The sequence below is a fragment of the Kogia breviceps genome, chromosome X, assembly GCF_026419965.1.
Source record: "Kogia breviceps isolate mKogBre1 chromosome X, mKogBre1 haplotype 1, whole genome shotgun sequence".
NCBI lineage: Eukaryota > Metazoa > Chordata > Mammalia > Artiodactyla > Physeteridae > Kogia > Kogia breviceps.
Genome location: NC_081330.1, coordinates 128,224,461 through 128,247,899, shown reverse-complemented (window position 1 = coordinate 128,247,899; position 23,439 = coordinate 128,224,461). Strand labels below are relative to the sequence as shown.

The following is a 23,439-nucleotide window of genomic DNA, read 5'->3' as shown; positions in this document are numbered from 1 at the left end:
TGTAGAGGAGCCAGACTGACCTGGGCCTTTATCTGGGGGGCCGCCTGGAAACCCGTGTGGCCCTTGACCCCGTGAGAAGAGTGGTTCTCTGAGGAGGTGACTTTGCGCTTGCTGCCCCTCCCCCTCCGCAGACACCCGGCAGCGCCCGGAAGCGATTTGAGGTTGTCCCAGCGGGGGGCAGGGGCGCTCCTGGCAGCTAGCGGGTGGAGGCCGGGGGTGCTGCTCGGCGCCCCGCCGCAGAGAGCGATTTGGCCCCGAGTGTTACCCGTGCCTGTGGGGCGAAACCGCGCCGCGGATTCACGAAGCTGGCCTGCTGCTTCCGGCCCGTGCAGACGGCCGCGGCCGCGTCTTGTGAATGGCGCGGCGGCGCGGCCGCTGCTCTCGGGGCGGAAGCGGAAGCGGGGCGGGCGTGCAGCCCGGCGAGGCCAGGGCGGAGGCGGTGGGTGGGGCGTCCGCCTCCCGTGCGCTGGCCCGCTAAGTGTGCGGCTAGGAAGCCGGCGTCTGTCAGGGCTCGGTGTGAGAGTGTCCTTTTCAGTGACAGAAGCCGCAGAGTCCTCCCCGCTCTGCGCTGCGTTCTCTCAAGTTGAATTGCGGGAACCCTGCCCCCCACCCCCCCCACCCCCCGCCGGTCGGCGGCGTGACGGGAGACGGCCCCGGGGCCTGGATGTGTCCTCGTCACTTCGGGTTCGGTGACAGCCCTCCAGGATACTCAGAAGGCCTTTGGAAGGGTCCTTTCTTGCCAGCCGGTCTTGGCGATATCGAGCCCGGGGCCGCCGGGTCACCGCAGACGAGCGTCCACCTCTCGGTAAGGGCCGTGAGGGAATTCTTAGGAAGGCTCCCTGGGTACGTAAACGGCCCCGGCACGCAGCCCGGCTGCAGGTGGTCCTCCCACCTGCCGGCACCCCCCCCCCCCCCCCAAAGCGAACTGCTGCTGTGGGAGCCGGCCCTGGTCGCGAGGAGGACGGGGCGTCGTGCGTGGCGCGTACCCGTCTGAGGGTCGCGGCCGAGCGCTGCGTCACGCCAGGCTGGAGGAGGCGGGCAGGAGCCCTGGCAGATGCGGGGCCGACAGGGGCTCTGTCGGTGGTGCAGAGCGGAGCGGGATGCTGCAGTCAGACAAGCGGCGTCCTGCGCTCCCCGGGCACAGACGGGTGGCCGCGGCAGCACGCGGGGCCAGCTTGGGCAGCGAGGCCGCTCCTGGCCCCGTGGAACTGAACTGGCCGTTCCTCTTAAGGGTGCTGCAGGGCGTTGCGACCTCCGTCATCCTGAGGAAGCTCGGACAGCTTGCCCAGCGGGTCACGTTTCATCGTCAGAGGAAACAAATGAAACCGTGGTGCGCCTCCTCCGTGGGAGTCATTTTTATCCTGCTTGCAGAAACCGTAGAGTTAAGTGGGACCGACGTGTCAGCAGTTTAATAAGACAGTTATCCTAGGAGTTCAGTTGAAATTATTCACAAAAATAAGCTCTCTGGCAAACTTGAAACCCCAGGGGGATTTTGGATCCTATTTAACGTAAAATTCCTTAAAGCAAAGTCTAGCAGGCATTTTGTTACACTTCCAGGCAGTTTATTGTTTTGTGGTTCCCCCCCCCCTAAATATTTGTGAATGTGTGAATTACTCTGTGTGCCAACCACGGAAAATAAAACCACAGAGAGGGGGAGGGAGGTGTCAGATAAATTCCTTTTCGGCAGAGAATTGAGGCCTCTTGTTATAACAGAATCCATCTCCACAGCACCGTGATTCAAGAAGGTGTAACAGAGCTGAACTTTGCGGACTGTCTCTCCACCGTCGATGCATTGGGAAGCCCACCCAGGCATCGTCGGGAGCTCCAGTCTTAAATTTGGCGTGAAAGGGGCTTTAGGACACCTGCCTGTGGAGTAGCGAAGGCACGGCTTCTAGGATTCCGATTTTACGTCTTCTAGGGACTGGCCTTGACATACCCCGCGTCGATGCTTACCGATAGAACTGGAAATCGGAACCAGAATAATTAGATTGATTTTTCAGATCCCGTATGTGAGCCGAGCAGGGACTCGAAAGCATATGCCCTGTTTGTTCTTGCGAGGCTGAGGGAGGAAACCATGGGGCTGTGAGTCGCTAAGAGCTGGTTGTCATCTTCCTTTACGCAGCGCGGGACGCCCTCTGCCTTTGGGGGTTCCGGACCCGGCGGCTTAGGATCCCCGTGCGGCCGTGGAGAGAAGTGAGCAGCATGGGCTGCTGGCTGGATTACCCTCTGACCCCCTCTCAGCAACTCGGCCTTTTAGTCCGGCCCCCGCCCCCGCCCCCCCAGAAGACAGCAGAGGAGGGAGCCCACAGCCACTCTTCACACGCTGGATGTGAGCACTCTTCTGCAACTGGGAGTGACGCGGGTCCAGGAACGGGCAGCCGGAGGATGGAGATGACAGAGGGGGTCTTTTAAGTGGGTTCACGAAAGTAAAGGGAGCCACGCTGGTACCAGCTTCCCCCCCCCCCCCCCCCGCCCCGGCTGTGCCGCCTGGCATGCGGGATCTTAATTCCCTGACCAGGGGTTGAAGCCATCCCCCTGCAGTCGAAGCACGGAGTCCTAACCCCTGGACCACCAGGGAATTCCCTGGTACCAGCTTTGGTATTAGTTAAAATCGTATTGATTTAACCCCTGTCATTATTAGTACTGCTGTGGTTCTTGTTGCTCCTGGAAAAATGATTGTACATCCGTCTTGAGTCCCTAGAAATGACAGCCCTGCTGAGTGAAAATGGTAAAGACCCCCTTCGTGTGAGGCCTGACGTTACACAGAAACAGGTTTTTTTCATCTTCCCGAAGGCCATCTGAGTGAGCCGTTAAACTCGTGTGCTTGCGCGTCTGTGAGTTCTTTTCTCGTGCTCTCTGTGTTGTGATTGGTTCTACCCTTTCTTGTCCACCAGGATGCATCAAAAGGAGTCAGAGTTCACACTTTGCTGCAGAACATTCCAAGGTCGAGGCTCCAGTGAGGCGCCTTCAAGGGCTCTAGTTCTCACTGAAGGGGGATTTGGCCCCTGGGCGACTCTTGGCGACGACGTCTGGAGGTGTTTCTGGTTGGCCCAGGTAGGGAGGTGCACCTGCCATCTCTTGCGTGGAGACCAGGGATGCCGCTCAATGCCCTACGGTGTACAGAGCGGTCCCGACAACGGTGTCACCCAGCCCCAAATGTCACTCGTGCCACGGCTGAGAAACCCTGGCCTAGGGTACTTTCCACTTGCTCGGTGCTGCAGGGAGGGCTCTCTATCTCAAGATTGTCTCCTTGGAGAGGGTCACGTCCCTGTACGCTGGCCAGTTGTGCGCGTCCCCGAATTCTGAGAGGAAGTTGGAAACGTGAGGGTCAAGTCAAAGGAAGCCTACTGCCTGTTGAGCAAAGCAGGGGCCCCTGTGAGCTGGTGGAGGTCTGCTGCCTGGCCCAGCCTGGCCAAGGCCTGATTGTGTCTGTTTTTAATTTTATTTATTTTTGGCTGCGTTGGGTCTTTGTCACTATGCACGGGCTTTCTCTAGCTGCGGCAAGCAGGGGGCCGCTCTTGGTTGCCGTGCGCAGGCTTCTCATTGCGGTGGCTTCTCTTGTTGCGGAGCACGGGCTCTAGGTGCGTGGGCTCGGTAGTTGCGGCTCACGGGCTTTGGTAGTTGCGGCATGCGGGCTTCGGTAGTTGCGGCACGTGGGCTCAGTAGTTGTGGCTCGTGGGCTTCAGTAGTTGCAGCATGCGGGCTCAGTAGTTGTGGCACACGGGCTCAGTAGTTGTGGCTCACGGGCTCTAGAGCGCAGGCTCAGTAGTTGTGGCACACGGGCTTAGTTACTCCGCAGCCTGCGGGATCTTCCCGGACCAGGGCTTGAACCCGTGTCCCCTGCATTGGCAGGCAGACGGACTCTTAACCACTGTGCCACCAGGGAGGTTCCCCTGACTATGTTTCTCATGGCTTTTTTTTTTTTTTTTTTTTTTTTTTTTTTTGCGGTAGCGGGCCTCTCACTGCTGTGGCCTCTCCCGTTGCGGAGCACAGGCTCTGGACACGCAGGCTCAGCGGCCATGGCTCACGGGCCCAGCTGCTGCGCAGCATGTGGGATCCTCCCGGACTGGGGCACGAACCCGTGTCCCCTGCATCGGCAGGCGGACTCTCAACCACTGCGCCACCAGGGAAGCCCTCTCGTGGCATTTTTCATGTAGGTTTCGCCAAGGTTTCTCCTGAAGGATACTGACTCAGGGCTGCCCCTGCGGGTTCATTTCTTTCCAGAGGAGTTTAGGTGAAGCGTGAGCTCAGTGTTCCCCGAGGAGGAGTCATGAGAATCAGGCCCGTGTCTGCCAAATTAACGTATCGGGAAGCTTCGGCATCGTTACCAGAATGCTGCTGACCATTTCCCGAGGGTTGTTAGGGTTGGAGGCTGGGTAGCACATGCCTGTGGCTTCCACTGCACAAAGGAGATGTGTTGTGCCCCCGGCCAGTACACTCACAGCCTTAATTATGGCTTCAGAACAGCAACTGAATGTTTCAGCAGTGTTCTCGTACTCACTTGAAGTGCGATCTCTCATCTGGTGGTCATAGTGTGGGACCTGCCCGTGTCTATAAGCTGAACGCTTCTTTCCTGATGCTCCTCAGGGGAAGCGAATTCCCACAGGGGTGGCCTTAGGAAAGGGCCCAGCGTTCAGCGTGTCGATTCCATTTCTTAGTTCTCTTTGTGCGCTGCGGCCCTAGTGCCTAGAAAAAAGAATTCCCTGTTTTTATCCAGTGCACCTAAGTCCGTGGCGCTTGTGATACTGTTTATGTGATCAAGCATACAGGGAGATGAGGTTTATGAATTTCAGCTTCATTTCAAGAAACTCAGCTGGAGGGCTGCTGGCCGTGCGTCACTACGCGATGGCTGCTGTAATCAGTGGGGCTCCCGTGGTTTTGCTGCTGTTTCTGTCTCAAAGAGGGTAGTGAGTAAAATTGGATATTAACGTTGTTTGCATTGGTTAAAGATTGGGGCAGCGTTGCATATGTAGTTTAGACGCTAGTCGGCTAACGTCTGACGTATACACTTAGCTTGCTAACGTGGAAATTGTCAAATGTACAACAGTATATAGAATATTTTGGTGTGTCCCCCCTCCCCTGCTTCAACCACGGTCAGGATCTCATGAACTGGAGTCACCTGTCCCCTCACTGTTTTTTTTTTTTTTTTCTTTTTATTAGAATAATTTAAAGCAAATCTCAGGCATCTTGTTATTTCACCCATGAGTTATTTCCAGATGTATCTCTAATGTAGAAGTATTTTTTTTTAATGTATTTACCAAATACCATCATTATCCTGTATACTCGAGTTTCCTCTGGCTACTGTAAACAAATTACTACAAACTCTAGGGGGTCTTAAGACAGCAGAAATGGACTTTCTCACTGATCAGGAGATCAGAAGTTCAAAATGAAAGTATTGGAAAGGTTGGTTCCTTTTGGAAGCTCTGAGGGAGAATCTACTCCACGCCTCTCTCCTAGCTTGTGGCGGCCCCCGGGCGTTCCTTGGCTTGTGGCGGCCCCCGGGCGTTCCTTGGCTTGTTGCCGCATCGCTCCAGCCTCTGCCTTCATCTTCGCACGGACTTCTTCCAGGTGTCTGTGTCTCCAGATCTCTCCTTTCGCTTCTAAAGACGCCAGTCATTGCATTTAAGGCCCACCCTAGTGCAGTATGACCTCATCTTAATTTGATTCTGTCTGCAAAAGACCTGATTTCTACATAAGGTCACGTTCACGAGTCCCAGGAGTTACAACTTCAACATATGTCTTTCAGGGGACACCATTCACGCCACCCAGTAACTGTGAGCTTAGCTCTGAGCCAAGTGTGCTGAGCTGATTAACTCACCAGCTACCAGAAATCTGTGCTGGAACGTGTTCATTATGCAGATGGCTGCCTTTAATTGAGAGGTGGTTGAGCTGCCATCCCATCCCCAGGCGGGCAGTGAGTGTACTTGCTCTCAGGGTCACACTTCTTGCGAGCCGTGGGGCAGGGGAGGAACCCTGTCTGGTTCCAAATCCAGGGAAACCAGCTGCGGTTTATATTGCAGGTTCGTGAGGGGTGTCTGCTTGAAGTCTTGAGAATGCAAAGTGTGTATTGGATGATCTCTGTGTGTCTGTAAGGCTGTACATCCACTCCTTTTTAATTATTTCAGCGAATTATTGGTGCTCTAAAAATACACTATTTTTTCACCAGAGTTTTACGTGTATTTTAAAACTTCACATAACTGTGTCTTCAGGGTATTTCTTTAAGTATGCTAAACTTGGCCATGCTTCTCATTTGTACACCACCCACCATGCTGGTGTGAAGGGGTCTTTCCCTTGGGTTGACCCCCATCGGGACTGCAGACCGATGCTTGCAGGTGAATTAATCGTGCTCTTAGGTCTCAGTGATGGGTCTAGCATGTTAGTTTGCTTGTGACTTCAGGTCATGTGGATGTTTTCTTCAATAGTGCATCATAACTCATTTTTTAAAACGAATAGACTTTATTTTTAAAACAATGTATGGGATACAGAAATCATTCTTCTTCTTTTTTTTTTTTTGGCGGTACGCGGGCCTCTCACCGCTGCGGCCTCCCCCACCGCGGAGCACAGGCTCCGGACACACAGGCCCAGCAGCCCAGCCACCTTGCAGCACGCGGGATCCTCCCGGACCGGGGCACGAACCCGCGCCCCCTGCATCGGCAGGCGGGCCCCCAACCACTGCGCCACCAGGAAAGCCCCATTCTTCTTTTTAATGAAAGTGTTTATTGGCAATAAACTTAGCCTTCAACCTACTTGTATTTACAGTATCATTTTGAAATGGATACTCTAAGAGAACTTTTGCTTATACTCTGGATAAAAATTACACAGAATGAAGTGATGATTCGGAATGTCCTTCGGATAGATTACCGGCAAGATGCCTCATGGACCAAGGCTTCCTCTTAGGATGTGTTTTTGGGATGGACTTTCTTGCCGCTCTCGGCTGCCTGGATTCCTGCTCACACACAGATAGTCCCTCGACATTTTAAGCATTGTACTGAACTCTTGCTTAACCCTTCATCAATGATTGAACTCAAGAGTTCTTTTTAAAAACTGCATTTAAAAAAATTTCCTCTTGGGAGTTTTTCTTTCCAAAAGGGTACGAATGGTGCCAGCCATTTAAAGTATACATTGTCAGCCATGTGTTAATTTTTATATCCCTAACGTCTAAGAATCATGACATAACACTAGTATGGGCTCAGAGAGTACCTCCCCTAAGATATTTACCGATTACCAAGGAGATGAGAGCAGCGATTGACGGGGAGGAATCTCAGCAGATGCCACCACCTGAGCCCAGTTGCTGTGGACAAAACCTCACCGGGAATAAGGCATCGTGACATCGCGTGTTGCCCTGAGAAGGACACAGCATCACTCCTGTGGCATTCCTGCCCGGAATGCATAACCTGCGTCTGATCGAGAGAAGTGGACAGACGCAAACCGGGGTGTGGGGTGGGGGGCGGCAGGCATTCTACGAAATAACTTCTCGCGCTGGTCCGCGGAGTCTGGCTTTGAACGGCAAGGAAAGAAAGGGCGACTGTCACACATCAACGGGTCCTGGGGTCCTGGGTGGAAATCGGAGACAGAAAAAGGACCTCTGAGTTTGCTTAAAGTCTGTAATTCAGTTAGGTGTATTGTGCCCATGTTGATTTCTTTGTTTTGACCATTGCTAGTTTATTTAGGATGTTAACGCAACAGGAAGCTAGGTGAGGGCTACGTGGGAACTCTACTGTAATTTCTGCAACTTTTTATAAGTCTAAACTTATTTTAAAGTAAAGACTTCTTTTTTTTCCCAAGGATTATTTTACATACAATTTAATATGATTAACTGATGTTTTGGTTGGTGTTGCCATAACTTTTAGCAGTTATGTTTCTTTGTAAAGAACGTGCCAAAATGTATTTTCATGCAGAACTATCAACTGAGACCTTATTTAGTTTGAACAAAATGTCATGGAGGTAGGGCTGGTTTTACATAGGGATTCTGAACATTTGCACGTTTTTTTTTAAGGAAGTTCGTTTTGTAGTGTTCCTCTCCTTGGAAGAAAACCCACCCATGTTCAAAACACGGCATCTTTTAAAGGCATTTGAATTTTTAAAGATTTTTTTCCCCCTTACTTTTGCTTTGCTTATTATGAATAGGGCTGGCTGTTCAGGGGTATTCTGAATTTAGCTTTTAAATCAGTGCTGCACGTCATTCTGGTTGATCTGTAGTCTTATCCTCAACCTCACTGGAAGGGGCCCCTCCTTCCCATTCTTAGCAGTGTTAAGAGAAACCAATGAGAAGATGGGGCTGTTTGAGTCTTGATTGGCGTATCCCATAGGGCAGAAGATATGCTCCTGGGCACGTCCCTCAGAGACGCAGGGGCTACCGCCAGTCCAAGTCGTTATGGGGTTTGGGGGATTGCGGGGGGAGGAGTGAAGGAAACAGTGGGTCGGGGCCAGGAGGAGCCCAGCAGGGAAGACGCCGGTACCGATCCCAGAGGTGGAGCTGGTCCGACCTTTCTTGGGCTCTGCCATCCCAGCTGGGACTCTTGTTCACTCCACGTGCGCCTGAACAAAAGCTCCAAGTTTTAAGCCTAAGTTTTGTGCTCTGACAAAGGATGTACCTCCCCGCATATAAGGATTAAATGCGGTTGTCCACGGAAAGCACTCAGCACGATGCTTGGCCCTTCAGCAGTCACTAGGCCCATTGGATGTCATCTTTTGTTCTCATTTTGTAGCAGAAGGGTCGCTGAATCGCACAGCCTCCTATCCGCCTCTCTTTGCTCCGGTGCCGCGCTGTACGTCCCAGTTCACTGCTGTCCCTTGTCCCAGCTGATTTAAGCTGTCTCTTACCAGTGGATGTACTTACAGACTGAATCGTTGTTACTCGGAAACGTGCGTATGCGTTCAGGGACGACGTGTAGTGACTCATGCTCTGTGCCGGATGTTATGATGCAGTGGTGGCAGTGGGGTGGGTCGGGGCGTGCAGAGGCCCGGCCCGTCGTCGGCCCTCGGTCGGGATGCCTGATGGGGTGCAAAGCCCTGCCCCTCCTGCTGGGAAGGGGGGACCCCCGAGCGCCCTCCTGTGAGGTGATGGCAGCCGTGTGGGCTGCAGCTGCCTTCTCCAGGTCGGGCAGGCGACATCGGAGCCAGCGCACCGGCGATGAAGAGGTTTTTGGAGTCCAGAGGAAGGCGTTCTTGGCTGAGGGGGCAGCGTGTACTCCTAGGGCGTGGCTGGGAGATGGGGCCTTCGGTGCGGCTGGGACCAGCGAGAATGCCCAGGGGACAGGGGCTGGTCCAGAGCATTGCCTGGGAACCAGCCAACCAGCTCGCTTATTAATGAGTGAAACAAAGCCACTTGGTCACCCGAAGAACAGCTTTGATTTTATTGTGGTAATCTACATTATTTTGAATAGGAACGTAAAACTCAGTTTTCCAGCGGCAAATGCGTTTCTGAATCGTTCATTCCCCTAAGCTTCTGTGACGTTTCTTACCTGTGGAAGCCACTTCTCTCCCTGCTGACTCCCGCCGCTGTCTTCTGCGTCTGCGTTCTCCTTCACAGTCTTCGCCCTCTTGCCGTTGACTGTCACCCCCTGCTCCGCACCCTTGTCCTCCCTTCGTTCGCTTCTTGCCCCGTGTCCACTCTGTTTGCTGCCCGAGGCGCTGACCTTCCTGCCAAGGGCCACCTATGCAGCATCGTAAAGACGAGAGGTCGTGTCACAGCTCCTGGGGTGTAGCTGGGGCTTCTCGAGCCTGGGACTTCTCACCCACCTTGGTTGTGGACACTGAGGGAAATCTTAACCCTTGGGTCGTTATTTGTATAGCAAGCAGGTCAAAGAGACTACCCAGTAGTTATGAAAACTTTCATGTCCAGTCACGTATTCTTTTCTTTTTAAAAAAATTTTATGGCCACGCCCTGTGGCATGTGAGATCTTAGTTCCCCAACCAGGGATCGAACCCGTGCCCCTTGCCATCGAAGTGCAGAGTCTTAACCACTGGACTGCCAGGGAAGTCCCTCTTATTTTGTTTTTATTGTGGAAAATATACATAATAATATTTTAACCATTCGTAAATGCACAGTTCAGTGGCATTAAATCCATTCATAATGTAGTGTAGCCAACCACCTCTACGTGCGACGTTTTCATCACCCCCTCCAAATAACTCTGGACCGGTGAAACAGTACCTCTCCTTTCCCTGTCTCTCCCTGCCCCTGGTGCCCTGTAACCTATGTTCTACTTCCTGTCTCTAAGAATTTGACTATTCTAGGTGCCGCATGTATGTAGAATCATATAATACGTGTCCCTTCTTGTCTGGCATATTTCCTCAGGCACAGTGCTTCCAAGATCCCTCCATGTTGTAGCCTGTGTCAAAGTTCCATCCCTTTTTAAGGCTGAGTACTAGTCCGCTGTACGGTCGCCTCTCCTTTCGGAATAGCGATCAGCATACTGCCCAGGTCGGGGTGCCAGAGGCCACAGCGCTCAGGGGTCTTCCTCCCATGTTACGTGTTGTACCGTGTGCTTCATGGGAGAGACATTTCCTCTGAGTTTGCACGTACGTTGCCTGTTTTCACACCTCGCTTCTGGAGAGCTGGGCATGGGATGTGGTACTTTGTCTCTTTGATACTGTCGTGATGGAATTGCCCCCACCTGACCTGTTCAGACCAGACAGAGCCCTTCCTTCCTCCTTCCCCCTCCCTCCCTCCCTCCCCCCCTCCCCTCTCTTCCACCCTCCCCTCTTTCCTCTCTTCCTCATTCAGCCAGCATTTCCTGAGCTCGTACAGGGTGGGGCCCTGCCATGAGCACTGACTGCAAACTAGTGGACGGGCCCAGGCCCAGTCCCCCCGATGGGAGAGTTTGTAGCTTCAGGATGTGCTTGGCTCAGCTACATCCTCTTCCCCAGGTGTTTATCTTGACTTCTCGAGGAATTGTTAGACTTTTTAATCTCAGATAAAGGGGTTTAATATTTGTTTCTGTATATCTCATCTAGTGCCTTTTAAAACTTGTGTTTCCTGGTTTTTCTTTTACGTGAGCATAGCCACAGCTGTGAAAAAAAAATCAATTTAAGCGCGATTCATCACCACCGTTGTAACTGATTTCTAAGTAGGACTTTTTTCTGGTTCTTGGATCACTGCGATGCGATCTCCATATTTCCTCTCTACTTGAGGGGCAAAATAAATGTGTGTCCGGGGTGGGAGGTGGGTGGGCATCTTTTTGGCTTCCGGGGGTCTGGCGCTGCCCCCATCCCGGTGTTGACCTATCACTAGAAGATTAGGGCACATCCGACATGAAGGTGGTGAAGAATTCAGCTGGGATATTTTCTGTGTTCTGTATTGCAGAGAAATCGGCTGATTTTCACGCCTTCAGTGGTGAATAGCTAGGACACAGGGTGGCGAATGAAGTCTGGGCTACGGCCCTAATGAGAGCAGATTCTTCTTCTTGTCTTCGTGCATCCCTAAGTCCTGCCTAGGAGCTTGAAGCAGACCACACCTCTGTGAAGTCCGTGGGTGTCCCCATGGTGAAGGGGGTGTACGTGCCCGGGCGAGCCTAGTTTCCCGCCCCTGAATGCGAGGAAACCCCTCGAACACCGCGGAGTGCGTTCAGATATGCTCTGCTTGTACCATACCGCGTGTCTGGGGCGAGGGAACGAGGGAAGGAAGGGGTGCTGGATGACGGCGCTCACCTGTTGGGAACGTCCCCGGGTTGAAGAAGAGCAGGTGGAGTTGATTTAGCAGGCGGAGGCCTCCTGGTGCCCCAGGTGTCACCCACCTCTGCCTGCTGCCCAGATCTAGTGTGGGGAGGTACGAGGCCAGGTGGGTGCCACCGGAATGCCTCTGGTCTGGGGACGGGTTCTCTCCTACCCGCTCCCCTCCCCTCGGTGCCCTTTCACCTGTCCGTCCTGCGCCCAGCTCCCTACCCTCCCGAACCCAAAGCCCTCCGTCTCCCCGCGGCACCCCACCCTTCCCAAGGCCGCCCTCTACCCAGGGCCCCTCTTCTGCCGTACACCATCTCCACCCCTTCCCCTCCCTCACCTCCTCACTGCCCTGCTCCTGCCATTGCTTCCCCTCTCCCATGCCCACACCGGCCCTGGCCTCACCCCCAGAGCCCACTGCCCGCCCACCTGAGACAGCGCCCGCAGAGCCCATACCTTTAAAATGGGATGCAGAGACCCCATTGGTGCGGTTAGTCAAGGAAATGCATTTCTTAGGATAGAGCATCGCTAATCAGAGTCCTGGAAGCACCGGGGTGTATTAAAATTAAGTTTATAAAGCAAGGCACTCTCCCAGAGTGAACTTGTTCGAGATTCCTGGCTAAGCACCTTAAACAGTTTTTCATATCTGTGCGTATGTTATTGTCATAACCTCCCCGGTTCTAGGTATCTTTACTCTAAAAGGAACCGAGTGGTATGGGGGCACACTGTAAGCAGAGAGTAATGTGTTCCAGCTCTCAGGGATTCCTACGCGGTAATTTGATAGCGTTGGTATTAATAGTACTTGGGAAAATTTCTTGGGAAAAATCTCTCCATGAAAATGTTCCCTGTTGTTGGTGCTGCTGCCCGGTCCTGGTTTACTCTCTTTCTGGGGTTTATTATAAGAGTTTAACCTTAGCCATCTTTGTGGTGCCTTCCCTAGATGGGGGGAGAAGGATATGGGAGGCTAAAGTCTTAACAATGCACCAGAAATAGATTTTAGCCTCGAGGGGTCCTTGTAGTGTCTTGTGAGATTACAGCTTCAAACAAAACGGAGTTTTTTAGAGCCACATACTAGAATCACTATATAGTACCTTGGTGGGTTTATTTTACTTTCTCTCTCAAATTATTAGCACATACCTGAATCCTTGGAGAGGCTTCTCCCCCATCCCCAAAACTCTCCAAGTGCCGCAAATTTGCATTTCCTCTGTCTGAGGCAGAACCCTTTAAGCGGCGCTCTGAGGTTTCAGAACTTGGATTTCATTCTCACCTCATTGTCAGGTACGGGAGTGGGGGTGTCACATTTTCAAAGGTCTGCAAAGCAGAGTTACAGTCAAATCAAACAAGTTTTTTGTGATGTTAAGATGTAGACACGTCGAAATAGAACAGAACAGACCGGGCAGGTGCACGCCCTCCCTTTGCGAAGTCTCTCACCTCTGAGATGTTTTCCTTTCTCACCTTTGTGTTTGCAGAGCTGTGCTTTTCTTTTCCTGAGGTTACAGCCGTCGTGCTGTGGAGGGAGAGTTGCTCTGGCGGCCTAGGGAATGGGGAGGGGGGCTTCGGAGCCTTGCAGGGAGGTGGCAAAGCCGTGTTCTGACTCTGTGTGGTGGGCTGTCCCCTCCGCCCTGTAAGAGAGTTGGTGGTTCTTATTGCTGTCTGACACCGTCAAAAATGGGGCTCACCCATAGCCACAGGCGGCTGGGAAATGGTCCAGTGACTCTAGTCGTGAAGGTTTTCTCATCAGTAATAAAGTTAGATGGGTGCATCACGTTATATTTCCGTTTGCTGGCGGCGAAGTGGCTTAACAACCTTGCTGATAAGAGGGAACTCATTATTTCGTGTTTGAAATGTAAATACCTTTTTGCCCGAATGTTAATCTTGTTTCAGTTTTCCGATTTGGAGGGTTCGTGTAATAAGTAATTCCCTTAACAAGAGTCACTGACTGCGTGGCTCCTCCGAGCCACGTGTTAGGTGCCCTTCTTTTCAATGTCTTGCTGGCTTTTAGGAAGAGGTAGACAGACATGAAAGGGAATCCTTAACCATGGCTCAGATCCCTAGGACATTTTAGGAACTGAAAACCCTCAGTGGGAACCAGCACAACTTACAGGTTGAGGTGCTTTTTCTTTTAAGTGTGCCAGCGCCCCCAAACGGGTTGGCTGACCAGCCGGAGTTTAAACCAGCGCCAAGATGTTCGCAGCTGACATCTGGCAACAGTATCCCTCAAGTCTGACTTGTACTGTGCTACGTTGGAAACAGCTTACCATGAAATCATGCAAAAAGTGTTGGGGGTGTCCTTCCTGAAGTTTTAGGTAATTCTCTTTTAATTTAACTGTTTGCATAAAGCCATTCTCCTAAACTTCAGGAGAGCTAAAAATCAAGTACACAGAAACACTGCATGTGGGGTTTTTTCCAGTCTGCGCTCGGTGACATTTGACCATTCACCTGGGCTCAACAGAATACATTATTTTGTAGATAAAATCACGAGGAGACTGTTCAGTCTAGTAGGGGCCAGACGGTTGCAGTGGTGGCGGGGAGAATGTTGCAGGCACATGCGTGGCTTCATTGGTGGAGGACAGATGCGCAGTGTTCAGAAAGTGCTTGGAAATGTTGGGCTGAAGATGGTTCCGACCTGGCTCCTCTCAAGTTGCTGACGGCTAGTGGGGAAGATAAGAAATGTTTACGACTCTTTGTCACGCGAGCCAGCCCTCTAAGTCCGAGTATCCATAGGAGGCTTGGGTCAGCAAGGTTGCTGGCGGTTCACCTAGAGTGGCAGTCCCAAGCCAGGACAGTCTTGCCTCCTAGGGGCCTGCTGGCAGGGTATGGAGATACTGTTGGTGGTCCAGCTGGGAGAGAGGGCGCCTGGCATCCAGTGGCGGGGGCCAGGGATGCTGCTTGGCGTCCTGCAGTGCCCAGGCCGGCCCCCACCGTGAGGAGGCAGCCCCCTGGTAGATGCCAGGAGAGCCCGCCCCTTCCAGTCGGGACGGCCCAGGATGTCTGCAGACGTTGTCCAGCACCCTCTGCGGGCACTACCGCCCCTGTTTGGGAACCACCGCCTTATCGACTCTGAAGCTCCGAAGCCGCCCATTGAATGCCCTTCCCTCTCTTGAGTTCGGGAGAGTTAAGCGGCCCCTGGGAAACAGGCTTAATATCTTGTAGGGGCAGAAAGAGAACCCCAGGTCCTCGTTCCTCATCGTCTAGAGCACCACCCTCCGGCACGGCCCACGACTTGTGTCGTAGTCTCTGGAAATGCCCACGTTCGCATCTCGCGGTACCCTCTCTGGGTTGCATGCATTTTATATTGTTTTGGATGTCGCTTTAAAGTCATTCACGGAGGCTGGTGGATGTGTGGAGTGCGTGTGTGTGAGACGTGTGCAGGAGGCTGGAAAGTCATCACAGAGCTTTCCCTCTGTGGATCCGAGTGTGGACTGGGCCGTCGCCAAGGTGTATGTAACAGTCCACAGCGAGCCCCGAATAGTCCTGTCGCCGTGCTCTTTTCTCACTTTTAAAGCCTCACGAGGTGCAGGTGTGCGGCCCAAGTAGAGAGAGCTGTGTGATCGTTGCGTGTCTCCTTGCGGTTTCCCCCAGACTCTTTAGGGCAGGCCTGGGAATAAGCTGGGGCATCCTGAAGCCCCCGTGCCGTGGTTTCCCTTAACACCGGTCGTGCCCGGAGCACCTCATTATAGATGATGCGCTGGAGGCTATCTCTATACATTTTTTGACATCGATTTGAAAACAGTCATAAGGAGAAAGTCATAAGGGAAGCTAACGGTGAAGGAAGAGACTAAGACCCCAGTGGGTAGAAGAATCGGGATACAGATTCAGTGCCAATCACAATGGGGAAGTGTGTTTAAAAAGCTTTAGGCTTGAGGCATATCCAGTGCTTTATTTTAGAACGTGAGCTGAGCTGTCGATTTCAGAGCACTGAAGTGCCTCTGCCCTCGGACCCTATAGAATTCTTTGCTTTTCATTTTCTGTATGAAATTCTGGGAGCATTTTTCCTCACAAGGATGTTCATCGAGCACAAGAGTGAATGCCCACTCTCTCACGGTTCTCCAGCCCACACACATATTCAGCCACCCACTGGCCAGAGTATATCTAAATGCCCAAAGTCTGTTAGACACTAACAGAATCCTTTTTTTTTCTTTAAAGAAAGAAATGCATGATATGCCCAAAATTTATGGAAAGTGTTTAGATCAAGCTTCCCTTGAGTCAAGTGTGTGTCCTTTAGGAGTTGTGCAGTGGGGGTGGCCCTTGGCCTGGCCTGCCCCCCACTGATACAGGCTCAGATGTTTTACCCAAGCACAAGCCCAAGTAAGGAGTGCTGAGGACACCCTAGTCCTGTCTTTAAGCAGTGTTCTCCTTTCCTGCATCTGTTGTTAACTATTGCCACTACTAGGGCTTTACATATTATATAGCCAGCATCACTGTTATGGATTGAACTGTCGCCCCCACCCCCCAACCCCTGGCACCTTGGAATGTGACCTCACTTGGAGGGTAGAGTCTTATAGAGGTCACCAAGCCAGGGAGGTCATTCGGGTGGCCCCTGATCCCGAATGACTGGTGTCCCGTAAAAAGAGGAGATTGGGACACAACGTGCCTGTGAACGTGGAGATGCCCCTCTGTAAGCCAAGGAGAAAGGCCTGCAACAGATTCTCCCTCGCAGCCCTCAGGTGGAACCGACCCTGCCGACTGCTTGACCTCAGACTCCCAGACTCCGGAACTGTGTGGGAATGCGTTTCGGTCGAGCCACCAGCTTGTGGCCCTTTGTTGTGGTAGCCCTATGAAAGAAAACAACTGTTTGCCCTCTGAAACCAGTACATTGGCGCTACTCTTTCCCTATATTTCAGTCCATGAAGTGAACCTGGGACTTTTTTGAGGAAAAGGAGCATTGTAATGAAGTTATTTTGATTTCTTCTGCAAAGGCCGTATTTCCAAGCGAGGTACATTCTGAGGTACTGGGGGTTAGGACTTCAACATATCTTTGGGGGGAAACGTTCAGTCAACCCACAGCATCCTGAATGAGAAGCTTCTGTTGTCTCCTCCTACGCACTGCCGCATGGTTCGGCGGAACCCCCCAGCTGGAGTTGGTGGGAGGGTCTTTCTCAGCGGGGAAGGGTCATTGCAGCCAGAAGGAGAGGGTCACAGAGCAGATGAGTTCTCATCAGTTCTCGTCAGTTCTCGTCAAGTGCCGTGAACCTGTGAGTTTGTATGGAGAGTTCACTTGATTGTTTTCAGAAGTGTCCTCCTGGAAGCTTCTAAACGTCTCATCTTCATCCTCCCCCGTTTCCTTTGATGGCTCTGGCCACATTACTACTTCCAGTGCAACTGATTGAATGACTTGTTTATAATTCAAAATTCATTTTGGGGTATAGGTCTCCCCAGAGCTTAAAAAAAAAAAAAAAAAAGACACCCGTGAATGTGTTACAAATTTTGCCCATAGAGAAGAGTATATAACCCACAAGCAATATCTTGATTGGAAAATAAAATACATCATATGTTAGAATGCAAGGCAAAGAGGGGTTTTTTTGTTCTCTTGATCTTTATCATTTTAGATGTAGCCATAACACCAATTCACAGTGGATGACCAAGCTTAGACTCTTCCATGAATAAATGCGCGGGGGGGGGGGGATGTAGAAGAATTCACACTGGGAGGAGAAGTAAGTGTCTGCGTCACGTGATGGATGATGCCCGAGCACTCGTGGACATTAGAGGTGGAAGAGAGGCAGAGACACTGACAAGTCCCCAGGGTTTTGCTGGGCCAGAGCTGGATGGGAGTCTCCAAGAGTACTGTGGTCTGTGCTGTCAGGCCGGCTACTGATAGGGGACTCTTAATTAGATTTCGAATTGAGGCTCCCACCCCCAATTGGGGCTCCCTGGTGGGAAAGGGAAGAGTATAAAAACTCCCTTGGGTTCACAGGAAGACGGTAGGCGTTACGAAGAATTTCAGTGTGCTTCCTGCTCCCAGCGTCTGGTTTCTAGGAGCTGATGTGGCCTTGCTGAGGATGAGGAGGTAGAAGACGGCGCCCGGTTTTCCTGCGCCAGCTTGGAGCACAGTGCAAGGTGGTTAGTGCCACTTTGGAAGTAGCTACGGGGCCAAGGTTCCTTTAATTAAAGGTCTTGAACATTGGACTTCCGGGGCATTCTTGAAACTTCCAGTTTTGCGGGGGGGGGGGACATCTTTATCAGAGGAAGAGGTGCTCACCTCTTGGCTGTGAGTCTTATGTGAACCCCACAGAAGCACTGGAGAGACAGTGGAAGAGCCGGGGAGAGCGCCTGTTCAGCCTGTGGTTCTCTGCTCTGTGGCTGTACTAAACCTGCATCTGTGATGGGGAATCCGTCTTTGGCGCTGCTGGGTCTCGCTCTCTTGGATCCGTCAAGCTCCTCAGGTCTTCGCTTGCTTTTAACTGCTTGTGATGGAAACCCAGCAGGATGTCACAGCTTGGAAGAAGTACCAGAGAGCATCGTCCCTTTGTAACGGAGAAGAAAGCTCACGTCTCCACGTAGGTAACGTCGATGAGGATTTCTGACCCCGGTAGGAAATACTTCTTGACACACGTATTTGAGTCGTCAAATCGAAGAGGTCCGGAAGCCTGCCTGTGTTGTTCCTAGATCCATGGAAAGCCATGCTTTTCTTCCTGTAGTGTTTTCATAATGTTGCATCTGAATTTAATTCAATGCAGCCAGTACTAGCCGAGTATCTCGTGCGGATCTGGCGCTGTGCTGGGCGCGACATGTGTATACCGGTAAATAAAACTTACGTTTTATCATCCGACTGGATAGGACAGGCCTGAACGTGGCCAGACCCCTCAGTAATATGGCAGCGGAGAGACGGGTCTTCTTTCTCGCTAGGGGGAACAACCGGTCAGGGCATGTGGAGTGCGTTACAGGTGCTCAGGGGACCCCTGGAGAGTTTGTGGAGTGGAGAACGATGGAATTCATGACGTGACATGTTCTAGGGTGTTGTTACCTTTGGCAGCGGTGGGGTCTGAGACTCTGGGGTGAGCCCATCAGGGACACACCGTGGCAGAAACCCGGGGGGAGTTCCGAGCCTGGAGGACGGCACCCCTGCCCCTACCATCGGCCTCTAGCAGCTGACCTCTGTCCCCACGGTTAGACCGCGGGCAGCTGGGTCAGGCGGCGCCGGGATCCTCGTGGCCGCGCGTGGGCTCCGTGGGGTCCGCAGGAAGGGGGCGTGGGTGAGGGCTGGCCTCTCCTACAGGAGCCTGCTCCTCGGCTGGCTTTGCACGGGGTGGTTTATTTATCACGTGACTTGCAGAGGTTGGTGGCAGCCGTCGTGCTCTGGGCAGCCTCTGTAAGGACAGAACTTGTTTCTGGAAGCGAGTAGCAGACACAGACCCGTTCACTCCCCCTCGAAGCGTGGCGTGGGCATGAAGGTCGTGTAAGGAAATACGGCAGCGTGATGTCCTCCATCCGGGAGCCCCCCCTTTCATGTTTCTGGGGTCCCGGCTCCTCGTTCACTCTGCTTCGGGCCCCTCTCCCACCTCTCTGACTGGGGAGGTGAGGGGCTGCGGGGTCTCGGGTGGGCGGGAAGAGGGCCCAGGGACCCGTGCGCAGGCATTGCAGCCCTGGCCCACGGCTGTGCCCTCGAGTGAGACAGAAGTGCCGGCTGTGTGCACGGGCAGTCGGGGGTGTGGTAACCCCGTGATCGCGTTTTCCTTCCGTTGGTTGTCACAGGCCAGTGCTGTCTTTCTGAGAGAGGTGGTTAGGAGCACGGCAGCATTCTGTGCTGTGTGTACTTCTCCTCTGCAGAACGATCTGGAATGTCTGGTGATACTGTTGAAAGCTCAGTGGGGTGACTTCAGGGCTGTGAAGGATACAATTGATGATCGTTACGGATACATTTGTCTTCAGGTTCGTTTTCTTCTGCTGTAGACCGGGAGCCTTAGCATTTCAGCTTGTCTTGCCACCAGTTTTCTGGTTTCCTGGCCAAGGTGAATTGTATCCTTCGTAAGCCCTTCCTGTCGGTTCTGAGAATTCCTGGCTCAGAGACCTTTGTCGCGAAGTCGAGTCAACAGCAGTGACCGGTCCTGGATTTAGAGCTTATCTGCTTTAAAATATGTCCCTTTTGGGCTTCCCTGGTGGTGCAGTGCTTAAGAATCCGCCTGCCCACGCAGGGGACACGGGTTCAAGCCCTGGTCCGGGAAGAACCCACGTGCCGCGGAGCAACTAAGCCCCGCAACGAGAAGCCCGCGCACCACAATGAAGACCCAATGCAGCCAAAAATGGATAAATAGAATAAATAAATTTATTAAAAAAATAAAATATAGTTTTGAAGTTGAATGTTGACATATGTTTTTTAAACGGTAGCTGATTAATTAGATAAAGTCAAGAGGTGGTTTCTTTCACAGCAAACGGATGACGAGTATTGGGTAGAGCTGACTAAGATTTCTTCATCTTTTTTCTCATATATATATATATATATACTCGTTGAATTTCCGTTCTTTTAAGGAGTGTGCTAGTTAATGAATGTTAGTAGACCGCTGTCTTTTGCTTTTATGAATGTCACGAAGTCCTCAGCGTGTTGTCCCTTGTATTTTCTAATAATTGATCTTGGTTGGCTGGGTGTGGAATAACAGAATCCAGAAGTTCGAAGAGCAGGCTTAGTTCTTTTTTTCATTTTAAAAAAAATTTTTTATTGGACTAGAGTTGACTGACAATGTTACGTTAGTTTCAGGTGTACAGCAGAGTGAATCAGTTACACATATACCTATGTCCATTCTTTTTCAGATTCTTTTCCCATAGAGGCCATGACAGAGTACTGAGTAGAGTTCCCTGTGCTGTACGGTAGGTCCTTACTTAGTTATCTGTTTTATATATTAGTAGTGTGAATATGTCAGTCCCAACCTCCCAGTTTATCCCCCCCCCGCCCCCCCATCCCCTGGTAACCATGAGTTTGTTTTCTACATCTGTGACTCTACTTCTGTTTCGAAAATAAGTTCATTTGTATCCTTTTTTAAAGATTCCACATGTAAGTGATATCATACGATATTTGTCTTTCTGTGTCTGACTTACATCACTCAGTATGACAATCTCTAGGTCCATCCATGTTGCTGCAGGTGGCATTATTTTGTTCTTTTTTATGGCTGAGTAAGCAGGCTTAGTTCTTGATCACATATAGAACTGTTTGTCATTAATCCTTGTGGACTCGGCATTCTTGTCAGTCCTCGTAAACGAGAAGCGTGAATCATTGACTGATATGCCGGAGAACTCCTGGAGTAAGTGAAGATCCCTTCGCTTTTCAGACATCCTAAAAGGCGAGAAGACAAGAGGGTGAATAAATGCACGCACAGATACGGGCTGGTCTCTGCCCTTCTCAATAAGCGTATCTTTTTCCTTTTGAAGAGAAACCATTTCAGAATTTTGAATGACCTCTTCAAGGGGACTCATTACTGGGAGGAACGGAGAAAGAGCTCATTATGGTAACCGTTTCTCATCCGTTCTGTGGTTTCATGTCGTAGACCCTGGGGGCCCGGCTAGGCTCTGGTTCTGGGGCCTCTTTGTACTGATCTGAAACCCACACACCACCTTGGTTTTTAGAGTAATTATCTAGTGATGTTAAACAGTAAAAATTGTGCTGTTTTAAAGGATCTAAAAATGCATACGGGGACATGCGTGTAGATAGCAGTCATGTCAACAAACATGCTTTTTTTTTTTTTTTAAACATGCTTTTTTATGTATACATTTGTAGGCAGCATTTTGTAAACCCGAAAACGTCAACTCGGTAACTTGGGATCTTGTGCGTTGTCCCTCTCCACTCCCACCGGAACTCCAGGTTCCTCCCAGGGCGTGCAGGTGACTATGGTTGAGCAGAGAAACACCCGGGTGAGGATGGGCTGAAGTCCCAACGCAGGACCAGAGCCCATCAGAGGGACCGTTTCCTTATGCAGGGATTCTCTGAAAGGCTGCAAGGGAAGCCTTTTTTTTTAAACAGATGCATGTCTTTTATTATGAAAATTGCTGTTACATTACAGCCAGCATCCGAAACAGTATTTTAATAAGCACTTGTTTTGATTATAAAGTAGAGCAGAAACCATGATTCTCAGTGATTGTATCAGTTTCCTAGGGCCGCCTTAACAAAAGTACCACAGACTGACCTACAGCAACAAAAAGTGGTTCTCTCATAGTCCTGGAGGCCAGAAGTCCCAGATCAAGGTGCCACCAGGGCGGCCCTCCTCTGAAGGGCCTTCCTTGCTTGTGTCCTATCTTCCGTGGTTTCTGACAACCCCTGACATTCTTGGACTTGTAGACATGTCACTTCAATCTCTGCCTTCTGTGTGCCTTTGTCTCCATGTGACCATCTTCTTACAAGCACACCCACTCATTATTGGCTTAAGGGCCCACCGGACTCCACCGTGACCTCATTTGATGAATTCTCTCTGTGTGGGCGCATTTTCTCTCTCTCTGTGTTTTAGTTTTATTGATACACGACTGACCTACAACACTGTGTTATTTCCAGGTGTACAGCATAGTGGCTCAATATTTCTGTATATCACAGAAGGATCACCACAATAAGTCGTTAACCATCTGTTACCACACAAAGATACGATGTTATTATTGACTGTATTCCCCGTGCTCTACATTTCATCCCCACGACTCATTTATTTTTTAGCTGGAAGTCTGTACCCCTTAAGCTCCTCGCCTATTTCACTCACTGCCCACCCTCTCGCCACTACAACTACCTATTTCTATGAGTCTGTTTCTGTTTTGTTGTGTCTGTTCATTGGTTTTGTTTTTTAGATGCCACGTATAAGTGAAATCATGCAGTATTTCTCTTTGACTTGTTTCACTTAGCATAATACCCTCCAGGTCCATCGGTGTTGTCACAGATGGCAAGATTTCATTCTTTTTTATGGCTGAACTGTGTGTGTGTGTGTGTGTGTGTGTGTGTGTGTGTGTACGTACACACATCTTCTTTATCCATTCATCTGTTGATGAACACTTAGGTTGCGTCCATGTCTTGGCAATTGTAAACAGTGCTGCAGTGAACGTAGGGTTGTGTATATCTCTTCAAATTAGTGTTTTTGTTTTCTTCAGGAAAGTACCTAGGAGTGGAGCTGCTCGGTCGTGTGGGAGTTCTCTTTGTAGTGTTTTTGAGGATTCTCCGTGCTGTCTTCTGCAGTGATCGCCCCGGTTTCGATTCCCACCATCGCTGGGTCAGGGTTCCCTTTTCTCCACATCCTCGCTAAGTCGTGTTATTTGTTGTCTTTTTGGTGATGACCATTCTGACAGGTGTGAGGTCGTGTAGCATGGTTTTGATTTGCATTTCATCTTGATGAGTTCTGTCTGCGGCAAACCTAGTTCCAAATAAGGTCGCATGGTGAGGTCCGGGGGGGGTTGGGACCACAACATATCTTCCTGAGGGGACCCAGTTCAACCTGTAGCGGTGGCGATTCCCCGCACCATCCCGCCCCACCCGTCTTCTCCCAGACGCCCCTGGTGTCCTGACGTGGCTACCTGGCCATACGCGACTCACGCCCGTGGCCGTTTACAGGGCAGCCAGAGAAATCCAACCCGCTGTAAATTCTTTGTCCTTAATAAAATAGAGGAGTCAGTACGACTGAGCTGCAGGTGCAGCGACCCGTCACCGGCCAGTCCTGGTGCCCAGGCGTGTGTGCACGCAGGGCGGGCAGCAGCCTCGGCCGAAGCTGGGATCGCCCGGGTGGATTCTTTATTTCATGGCTTGCCTGCGAAAGGTCTGCAAGCTCTCACGGCCTCTCCCTCAGGAGGTATTTTTCGTGTGCTACGGTTCACAGGGGGCTGGGG

At 51.3% G+C, this 23,439-nt stretch overlaps 1 protein-coding gene across 7 annotated transcripts in view; it reads left to right on the top strand.

Moving 5' to 3' along the window:
• The window catches only part of TBL1X (transducin beta like 1 X-linked), a 226,338-nt gene that overhangs the window by 96,808 nt on the left and 106,091 nt on the right, over nt 1-23,439 (top strand). The window contains exon 3 of one of the 7 annotated variants that reach the window (XM_067022996.1): nt 20,404-20,460. The exons of the other annotated variants lie outside the window; for them this stretch is intronic. The gene's annotated coding sequence lies outside the window, so the exon portion shown is untranslated. The remainder of the gene's footprint in view (nt 1-20,403; nt 20,461-23,439) is intronic. 7 annotated transcript variants of the gene reach the window in all.